Genomic DNA, 11194 nt, shown 5'->3' on the forward strand with positions numbered 1-11194 from the left:
GCGCCACGTCTAGGAGACTCTTCTAGCCCGGAAGGAGGCGGTCAGAGCTGCCTTGCTCAGCAGAGGCCACAGCGAGGGAAGTGCAAGGGAGTAATTCTGTTTTCCTCTTCTACCATCAATAATCCCTCTGGCCACCAAATGGGTGTGGGTGGGGGCATTCTAAACCAAGCAATTCTCAGACACCAGCTGGGTGCCCCCCAATTTAACTCAACTCTGACACTGTCTACCTGGAGACAGCATCAGGTCCCAGGGATTAAGGGCCCGGGCCTGTAAGACTCGCCCATTTCAGACTCCAATCACAAGTCCAGGTTGTCACCTGTGCTTCTGACCGACTGGCTCTAAATCAGAGATCCCCACGACCCCATCTTCAGGTTCCATTAATTTGCTACAGCCATGCACAGAACTCAGGAAAACAGTTTACTTACTATTGCCACTTTATTACAAATGATATTAAAGGCTACAAATAAACAGCCAGATGGACAGATGCATAGGCAGAGCGGCAGGAGCTTTCTGTCCCCCGTGGATTTAGGGGGTGCCACCTTCCTGGCAAGTGGGTGCATTCTTGTTCACCGACCCAGAAGAGCTCATCGAATCTCGTTGCTTTTATAGAGCTTAATATCCAGCCCCCTCCTCTTCCCAGAGGTCAGCAGGTTGGGGAGGAAGTTCCAAACCTCCAATCACTAGGTCTTTCTGGTGACCAGCCCCATCCTGAGTCTACCCAGGGTTCCCACTCAAAGTCATCTCATATGTGAGCATAAACTCACATACACTCAAAAGTGGTTTATTATGAGTAATAAGAAAATCCTATCACTCAGAAAATTCCAAGAGCTCTGTGCCACGAGTCGAAGACCAAGTCCCAATATATTTTTTATACCACAGGAAAAAAAAAATTCAAACCTTATTTGGGTGGCAAGGCAAGGTCACATGCATGACCACAGAGGGAAGCCAGTCTTACCAGACCCCAGTACCAGGGCTGCCGCTGCCATGGCCGGGCCTGCCTTGTGGCTTCCCTCTGCAGAGGGTGGGTGTTGTGGGGCCATGGCGGGCTAGACTGGGGAAGTTTGAGTTAAGACAGAAAAAATAGGTCAGTTCCCCTACTCTGTGCATTTGTCAGTAACCACACACCTGCTGAAGATGGCTCTATCCTGTTTAATAAGGTACTGAGTTGTTTTTCAGAGACAGCCGACCAAAACTGCATGTTATGCAGCCTGGAAGCACACACACAGGAAAAGACTTTAACCTTCAGCTGCACCTGGAACCAAAGTCTAGCCCCCTCACCACCGCCTGCCCCTCCCCCTGCACATACACAGAACCAAAGGACTTGGCTGTGACTGAACTTGAACACTGGAACCCTTGCAGAAGCCAAGGGTCCATTCTCCAGGAAGACCCAGTGCTAACACCCTTTACCATAAATGGTCAAGTTCCAAGGTCCTCCAATTAAAACTTGCCCCACCAGAACTTCCACACCTGTGTTCCCCCAAACTCCTTAAAATCACTTAACCAAGTCCAACAGGTGAGATGGATTTGAGGCACACTGGGTCTCCTATCTTCTCTATGGGCACCTTCTCGATCAATAAACCTTCCCTTCCCTCGAGCTCTGAAAGCATCGGGCACACGAACTTGGGTTTGGTGACACCCTGACGGACTCTCAATGACCAGGGAGGGAAAGCCATGCAGGAGAGCTGGGCTCTCTTGGTTCATCTCAGCTCCTCCCAAAGGCCACCTCTTTCACGAGTCAGAGTAGAAAAACTATAGTAGAGAGAATTTATATCTGGAAAGGTCCATCACTTCATGTATAGTACACAGTTATTTTGGTTTCACTGAGAACATCACCAGAAAAAAATTTCCATAAAGGGTAGGCAATGGAAGTCATACTTACTACCAAAAATGAACTGTAACTATTAATGGGACAGATTTTTTTAGAGCTTTTCCAAAAAAGATTAAATTAAATTAAATTAAATGCTTCTCCAGTGTGACCTGAGCACTCTCTCAGAAGCTACTGCTAACCTACCAACACCACTCTCTTCTTTCCTGCTAAAAGAAACACATTTGTATTCTGGGTGACAAAGTGCTCAGATGAAAGACCACATCTCCAGCCTCTGCTGCAGCCAGGGCTGGCCACGTGATACAGTTCCGACCAATGAAATGAAATCAGGAGTCACTGGACAGAGCTTCCAGCAAGCGCTTTAAACCCTGTTATTAAAAGTATGGCACTTTGTGGGGTGGAGTGGAGGGATGGGGAGAAAAGGCATACAACTATAATTGAATAACAATAAAAATTTTTAAAAAAAGTATGGCACTTTGTTAGAAATGCAGAACCAAAGGGTCGCCAGTTTGATTCCCAGTCAGGGCACACGCCTGGGGTGCGGGCCAGGTCCCCAGTAGGGGGCTGGTGAGAAGCAACCACACATTGATGTTTCTCTTCTTCTCTCTTTCCCCCTTCCTCTCTCTCTAAAAGTAAATTTTAAAAAATGTTTAAAAACCATTAACTTGTCTTTTGAACATAGTGAAGTGAAAATGTCTACACAACAATCCAAACTGGCGAACTCACACTAAACCAGAACTGGAACAAGAGAGTAGCTGAGCAGGCACCGGTGTACTGACGCCCCACAGTGAAGTTCAATCCTATCTGGGCCCCGCCCCACCAGCATATAAATTCATGCGAGAAGGGCTTTAACACTTCTCGTTGTTGCTCACTGACGATCCCAAGCCTCTAAAACAGTCCCTGATACACATTAGGTAGATACACAAAAAAAGCGGAATGGCTGTATATAGCAATAAACAAAGTCTTTGCTTGAATTTAAAAATTACGCACACACATTAAATCAATTTGCAGATGTCTACAAGAGAAAAGGATACTGCGTTCTGCCAGTCTGTGTATTCATTTAACAGTGTGTAAAGCTAATACACATTTGTCAATTAAATACTTAGATGTTACAAAGATATGGATTCTCTCCACACAAGGAAATGAGACGTAAGTTTTGGGGGAAAGATTGCAAGGTAGTATGTACAAATGACAGACAACCATGTAAGATTTTGGGGGTGTCAGTCGTGGAGGGGTGATGGTGACCAGCTCTCAGGAGAGTGACGGGAGAGACCAGATGAATCACCTGCAGAACCCGGTCACCTCAGGGTATCTCTACAGGTGTAGCTAAGGAGACCCTGACATGTATGATTCAGACGCCATCTCTGCTGTAACTTGGCAAGCTGCAGTGTAGACAATCGTATTCAAACACGTCCAAATACACGGTAACCGCTATCACGTAGCTTGCTGACCCGTTATTAAGACCAGCACCCCCTTTTTGAATTGATATAGTTTGATTTCCCACATACTTTCTCATCGGGAAAAGATGTGTGACCAACTTGTAGCAATAGTCTTGTTTGCTTGCCAGATATATTTCTCATTGTAAATTGGCATGCTGGTTAATTATAACAGCTTGGAAGTTATATAAATGTCCAATAATAGGAAAACCAGCTAAGAACAAAATTCATTATAGTGTGTGAGACTATGAGGCCATTACAAAACATGATGTAACACAGTAGATACTGCCACGGGAAAGTGTTCACAATAGAGGACATTTTAAACTTCATGTATTTATTTATAGAGCGAGGGCAAGGCAGGGAGAAAGAGAGAGAGAAATACCAATGGGAGAGAAACATTGATCAGCTGCCTCCCACACATACCCCGACTGTGACTGAACCCGAAACCCAGGCATGTGTCCCAGCCGGGAATCAAACTGGCGAACCTTTGCTTTGCTGGACAATGCCCAACCAACTGAGCCACACCGGTCAGGACACAACAGAGGACATTTAAAAATCTGATTACAAAACAGATGTATTATATGCTCCCAGCTGTGGTTTTATATATATATAAAATCATACACACACACACACACACACACACAGAAAAGGAGGAAAAAAAAAAAAACGCTGGCAGAACCCCTAAGCACAAAGTTGTCTCAGGATGCAGTTAGAAATGAACTGTTTTAATTTGTACTTTTGTAAATTTTTTATTTTTCTGTATTTTCCAAATTTCCTATAATGAACAATAATTTCTTCTATAATCAGAAAATAAGCAGGATTTTAAAAATTGTTTTAATCCTCACCCCAGGACATGTTTATCGATTTGAGAGAAACATCGATGTGAGAAACATGGATGGGTCACCTCCCACATACACCTCGACCAGGGATCAAACCCACAACCCAGGTGCATGCCCTGACTGGGGATCAAACCTGCAAACTTCGGATGCACCGGACAACCCCCCAACCAGCTGAGCCACCTGGCCAGGGCAAGTAATTTTTTAAAAAATTATCGTTCAGGCCCCAAGTGGTGTGGCTCAGTTGGCTGCACATCCCACAAAGCGAAAGGTCGCCAGTTCGATCCCTGGTCAGGGCACATGCCTGGGTCGCTGGTTCGGTCCTGGTCAGTGAAGATTAGCTATTACACCGGACTTTTTGTGAACTTCATGGTGTGAGCCTGAGCTCCAGGCCTTGTGTCACTCGTGGTGACCCCACTTGTACCAGCCACTGTACAGCCAGCCCCAAGGGCCCACAGGCTTCTCCGTCCCATTCCAATATGAGCAACAGGTAACAAAGAAAGGGAAAGTGAGAGTTCAGAAACTCACAAGTGGGTCTGAGCAGGGGTCAGGGGCTGTCCCACCAGCCAGCCTCTCTCCCCTTTCCTCACTGGATCCCAGGGGTTATAGGTTGTCCAATGGCTCAAAAGCCGCATGAGCTGCTGGGACCAGCTGGGACTTATATTTGATATGCATTGTACCTGACAAGTATCCTTCAGATGCTACAGATGGGAAACAGGACTCTTATATCCTCATGTTCTATTTGGTAATTATCCTGCTCAGTCCTTTTGCCTTCTATGTTGTGAATTTTGAGCTTCTCAGACTTGCTTCTCTTTTCCATCCTCCCATACTAACGGAATTTCAAGTCTGGCTTTGAAAAAGTCTTCCCAACTGCTGGCGAAAAAAGTCTCAGCTGCTGAAAAGCGAATACTATTCCATGTCATACAAATGCTCTCACCAATGTTATTTTTAAGGAGTTTTTCAAGACTTCTGGACTTCACAGATTGTTACTACGTCCTGGGAAAATGACCTGTAAAGTCTATAGTTCCAATTGGTTATTTAATAATCTGTAGTCCTGGTAGCACCATTTAAATACATATGCTAGGTTTTCTGGAAGCTGTGATTTTCATTCTTAAGCCAGGAGAGGGTCATTAGCGACCTCCAAACTCATAAGAGCATGGAGGTAAAAATGAATAAAAACTCTAATTTTATTGGATTTAGCTTTTAAAGAGAATTTGACAGTTTAATGTTTAAGTTAACTTTATCAGCAATAAAGCTCCGACTGTTGAAATGTCTGGTGGGTAAAGATACTCTTTTGTCGTTAGCAAACCTGTGGAGAGGACTGGCCCCCGAGCCGTGGGGATCACGGGGGAGTGCAGTCATCCTGCAGCAGGGCCGGGGCCCAGTCCCTGCAACCAGGGCAGCGTAGAACAGGCACAGGCTCTCGGGCCTCCAAGCAGCCAGGGAAGGTCTTTACCTTTAAGGGGCAAAATAGCCATTCCTGTTAAGAGAACTTTCTGGTCCTCTTCCCCTTGCCATGGACGAGAAGTCTCCACGATTTCACTAAGAGGGCAGAGGTGAGAAAGGAGGGTGTAGGTCCCATCACCCTCACCCAGTCCGATGTCAAAATAGGGGCCACTATTTTCAGAGTGAAGCTTATTTGAATATGAAGGTTCTTGAGAATTCGGGAGTTCCAGACCCAAAGTCCCATTCTCTACTCTGCTTCCATTTCCAAGTGAAAATGAAGATGCAGTTGCTAAATGGAGCACATAAGAACTGGAAATGGGACATCTGCCACTTAGAAAGCCTAAGTCCGTGGTATCTGAGGAAGGTGGAAAGAAACCATTTTAAGCCTTCCTTCACGGGAGCTCTGAACCAGAGCAAGACCTGAGAGAAAAAGGCTGGATAAACACTGGTAATAATAAGCCCAACCAGGAGAAGACTAATTAGAAAGAGCCTATATTCTTAACAATAGAACTCATAAGCCTTTAACATTACTTAGTATAATCAGTACGAGTTGGAGGCAGACCAGGACGGGGCCCCAAAGGCATTCCTGCACTCGTGCATTTGGCTGTAGTTTTTATCCAGCCCAGATACACAGAGCTTCCCCTCTTTCCAAACGGCTTATCGCCTCAGTTTTATAAACCGAAAATCCTACCTGAGAGCACAGGGTCAGCAGGTTAAAGAATCAGGGTATTTGGGCAACTGTGTGCTGGTGAGCCCCCTAATTTCATAGCCCCAGGCAGGTTAACTGTGGTCCTCTTTGGCTCCTTCTCACGGGCTCTGGATTCCCCATTCACTCCCTTCTTTCCATTCTCCCCATGACTAGCTGTACACTTCACAGCTTTGCCCTTTCCTGCTGTCCACTCCAGTGTAAAAAGGCTTCTAAAGGTTTTTCTGCTGATCACCACAGAAATGCAGTGGGGAATTAGAGCCTGGTCTATATTTCCAGTTTTCCTTTGTAGGTATCTGGGAACCTCTTCTCTACCACACTGTCTTATCAAGGATGGAGTTCAGTTCCATCCCATTCTTACATTCTTTCTTCAACACTGGGGCTGGGGGACTCCTTTTCTACCTAACTCAAATCTTTTGGTGATAGATCAACACTCAGAAATGTACACCCACTTGGTTTGTTGCAGCAAAATACACTGTGCAAATCCTCGTCAGGATGTGAAACTGAGATTTCTCAGAGATACAGAGTAGTTGGCTCTTCGGACCTGAAGTTCTTCATTCACTTGCTTGTATTTAAACACGTCTGGTTAAACATTTGCCTTTAACTCTAATTTTGCTTTACTGTCAGAGTTGAACACTTCCCAACTGCTTATATGTGTCCCTGTACAGAGGTGATTGGAGGGAAGGCTAAGAAAATACTTCCTTAGTTCTTTATATTACGTTTTTTTAACTGTCAGATACTCCTTTAATTTCAGAGAGAGGGGAAGGGAGGGAGAGAGACAGGGAGAGAAACATCGATGTGTGAGAAACCCGTGGATGGGTTGCCTTTCACACGCTTCCAAGTGGAGATCTGCTCCACAACCCAGGCACATTCCCTGACTGGGAATAGAACTGGAGACCCATTGGCTCGCAGGCCCGCACTTAATCCACTGAGCCACACCATCAGGGCCTCTTTCATTTATAAATGTACTGATTAAGAGAAACACAAGCAAGAAACTTGAGCTCAGAAGTGCGTCTATCCCGACACGTTCTGCTCTCCAGTCTGACGCTCAGGGACTTAGGGAGGGGACGGCGGAGGAGGGCTGGTGAGGCGGACACTGCAGTCAGGCCTTCCAGTCCGGCCGTCGGGGGTCACACGCAAGTCCTTAGTCGGTGAGATGACTTTTCCACAATCCTTTAGCATCACGTCGGTGTAACGCCTCCCGAGGGCGGTCCAGGGGCTTCCACTTTTCCCATCTGAAGCCCACGTCCAAATCTTCGAAGGTCACCTGTTCTGGGAACAGGAGGTTTTTCCACCTGCCACCTCTCCTTGAAGTACACGCAGGAGTGAAGGCTTGAGAGTGGGGGGTGAACGGGCCGGAACAGGCAATCGGGGGGGCACCGACAACCCGCGCACGGGGAAATACTCAGCCGGTGTCCACCCCGCCGGGAAGTCGGGACCCACAGCCGCTCGCCTCAGGCGCTGGCGACGTGGCTCGGCAACGGAGAGGGAAGACCGGAGGATAAGGTACAGGCCGCCCGCTCTCCACCGCGTACAGTGGAACTCGCGTGGAGCAGCGGAATCCAGCCCCGCCCACCGACCACGTGTGGAAGACGCACCAGCCCCGCCCCCGGGCCCGCCCCGCCCCGCCCCCGCCGACTCCACGGCTCCGCCCCCGGCCCCGGCTCCGCCCCCGGCCTACTCCACGGCTCCGCCCCCGCCCCGCCCCCGCCCCGCCCCGCCCCCAGCCGACTCTACGTCTTCCCCAGGCTGTGGAGCTGGAATTTCGTCTCCGTGGGTCTCCCCGGGACGCGGGCTACAGCACTGGTCCAGGCTCTCCCCCGGGTGAGAATGCGAGGTGGCGTTCACGTGAGGCTTGGCTGAATCCCGGTTCAGATTTTGTGTGAATTATCTTTTAAAATGCTTTTTCCCACTGTATTTCCCTTGGACGTCCGAAGAAAACCGAAAGAAAAAAAGCATCACAACTTAACATTTTAGTGAATTTTACTCCGATAATTTCCTACACGTAGTTTGATACGTTAGTGTTTTTGTCTTCTCCAATTGTTCCACTTGCTGCTGTCACGTGAGCGCCCGATCCCCGCCCCCACCATAGTCTGACCGCGTTGTAGTAGTCCATTAACTGGATTATCCCCAATTACTCATTTCATATCAAATCACCTGGACTGAGCTCGGGAAAACGGCCCTTCCATATTATGGGGACAGAATTGTGTCTCAGCGAATCCTCGACCAAATGCTGCATTTTCTCTCCAAGCAGCTGTGGAGGATGGTGCTCGCTGCTGACACAGCCCCTCTCTCTAATTGCTCAAAAGAGGATGTTCTTACGGTCTTGCTTTCAAGAGGAGTTTAACTTTTCTAGAGCAACAGCTTAGTTTTTGGCCTACGGACCCTGTAAGTTTTGAATTTGAGTTGAATTGGCTGCTAGAAAGCTTAGGGCAAATCTTATGGGACAAGGTATATGATGTTAGAATGTGAATTATTATTAGTAGTAGTATTTATTATTATTATTATTTATTATTATTATTTCTAAACCCACTCCTGGCCCTCCCACTTTGCCATCTTTGTTTTTCCCTTTGCCTACCTTTCTTGTTTGCTTTAAATGTATTTTATCTAGCTTTTTGGTTTAGGCCTCCGTAAAACACCCTGAATCCTTTTTGAATCAAGGTGTAATATAAAGGAATAAATAAAATTGCTCAACCATTTCCCTAATGTTGGAATAGTCCTAATTTTTAGTTCTTTGCAGTTTTGTCACAGATGACAAACCATAAAATGCTTTTTTTTAAATTTAGGTTTTCCTGTAAGCCAAATTTCTGGAAAATACTGGATCAAGAGAAAGGATTTTCAGTGAGTATTTACTGAGGTTTGTGGGTGCTGTGGGATGTAGAGATGGGTGGCGGGGGAGACGGGAACAGCTAACACTTATTGCAGGTTCGCTCCATGCCAGGTACTTGCTAAGCCCCTCACATGGGCCTTGCCCCCAATACGCTCAAAAGTGCGTTCTTACAGCAGCTAAATAACCTCGAAAGGCAGGGCGCAGCGAGAGTTCCCAGGAATGAGCGCTCAGGGGAAGAACACTGGGAAATGGAGGTCATCAGCTGCCAAGCTGACACATTTGAGGGCAGAAAGGACTGTTTGCAGTTGCTCATGTTTACATTAATTTTCAACTAATTACAGCTGTAAACAGATTGTATTAAACTTTAAGGTTTAACTTACAAAACTTTGTTGTTCTATTTAGAAATCTTGTAATTTTGTATAAAAATAAGAGCAATAAATTGTTCCTTTATTAATGTTCAATCAGTCCGTGGGCTTGACATGTTAGATTTACTTGAATGGTACTCATGGCTTTTATAAAGTTAGTTAATTAAATTCTCTTAATTTTTAAACTACACTTACAGATTTAGTTATCTTGATTTTTTTTTCAAGCACCTCAAATTCCTCATAGGGCAGATTTACAAGTCAAACAAGGAAAAAAATCTTCTTAAGCATGTAAATAACTCTCATAAACCTACTAATTCAAGCTTCTAAATGTGGCATATCAAATTATATTAGAGATTTCAATACTGTTTACAAATGTAATCGAATTATCTTATAACTTTTAACTTCAAATCACAAGTCTAAAGTAAATTACACAATTCAATTTGAAATCACAAACTGACCTGTTAGAATTTCTAATATGCCAAATTCTCTTAAATAGTATGGACACATTAAAAAGATAAACACACAGCCCTGACCAGGTAGTTCAGCTTGTTAGAGCATTGTCCCAATACACTAAGGTTGCAGGTTTGATTCCCAGTCAGAGCACATACAAGAATCAACTAATGAATGCATAAATAAGTGGAACAGCAAATCGATGTTGCTCGCTTGCTTTCTTTCTTTCTTTCTTTCTTTCTTTCTCTCTCTCTCTCTCTTCCTTCCTTCCTTCCTTCCTTCCTTCTTTCCTTCCTTCCTTCCTTCCTTCCTTCCACCCTTCCACTCTTTCCTGCTCCCTCTCTCTCCCCATCCCTTCCTCTCTGTCTCTAAAAATCAATTTAAAAACCCCAACAACACAGAATATCTCAACCTTCCAAAACATTTTCTCTAACATGTACACTAATGAAATAACATTATAGATTTATTTTCAGTCACTTCTATTTTCCTTCCCACGACAGTAGATTCAATTACTATATGTTCATATTTTTCTTCGCCATGATTCTACAATCATTTTAGTAATTTGCCTCTATCACTGAAGACAAGTCTGATAATTACCCTTCTAAGTGTAAACTTAGATTTAAGTAAAACTAATATAATGTGAAAATTAATAAAGGAAACATCAGCTAAAATTGGACTTGGCCTTGCATCTTGCATCTCCGACAGGAAGGTGTTTCTACTTTACTGGCCCCCCAGCAGGAAGATCTCCTCACCGGGCGAGAAGCCCAGCCAATGAAACGTCCCTCAGCCCAGCCAAAGAGAAGCTGCGTCCCCAGAACTTCTATTTTCTCCCGATGGACTTTCACTTTTCCTTTGACTTCTTCGCCCACTCTCCTTTCTACAAAAGTGTTCCATTTTTTAAATAACCCCTCCGAGTAGCTGTCTGCTTACTCGATGAGATGCTACCGCATGTTCAATAAACAAGTTGACTCAGTTGAATTTTGTTTTTTAACAATATTTACACTGTTTATGTATAAATAGAAAAAAATTAACCACTTATTATGGAGTGAATGATGCAACTCACCATTACCTTACACTATTGTTACTGGTGGAAACGAGGCCTTGTCACAGAGGCGCATGGAAAGCACTGCAGGGGCCCACCTATGGGAGTCTGTGGCACAGTATGTTTTATTGTAGAAGCAAATTCAGAAGACAGCGCCTGAGCTCCCGTGTCTCATCTCTGTCCGCCCTGCTGTGTCTTAGGCCCAGAGATGGGGCGAGTGTCCAGACATTTTGAGCCATTGGCTCAGTTCATGTGTTC

General features: G+C 45.2%; 1 long non-coding RNA gene across 1 annotated transcript; it reads left to right on the forward strand.

Annotated features, from left to right (window-relative positions):
- Nucleotides 1-7975: 7975 nt before the first annotated feature.
- Nucleotides 7976-10872, forward strand: LOC112302366 (uncharacterized). The gene is made up of 3 exons (XR_002974551.3): nucleotides 7976-8073; nucleotides 9036-9090; nucleotides 10600-10872. It is a non-coding gene; the product is annotated as an uncharacterized lncRNA (long non-coding RNA).
- Nucleotides 10873-11194: the final 322 nt, after the last annotated feature.

This window comes from Desmodus rotundus, chromosome 11 (genome assembly GCF_022682495.2).
Source record: "Desmodus rotundus isolate HL8 chromosome 11, HLdesRot8A.1, whole genome shotgun sequence".
Taxonomy (NCBI): Eukaryota; Metazoa; Chordata; class Mammalia; order Chiroptera; family Phyllostomidae; genus Desmodus; species Desmodus rotundus.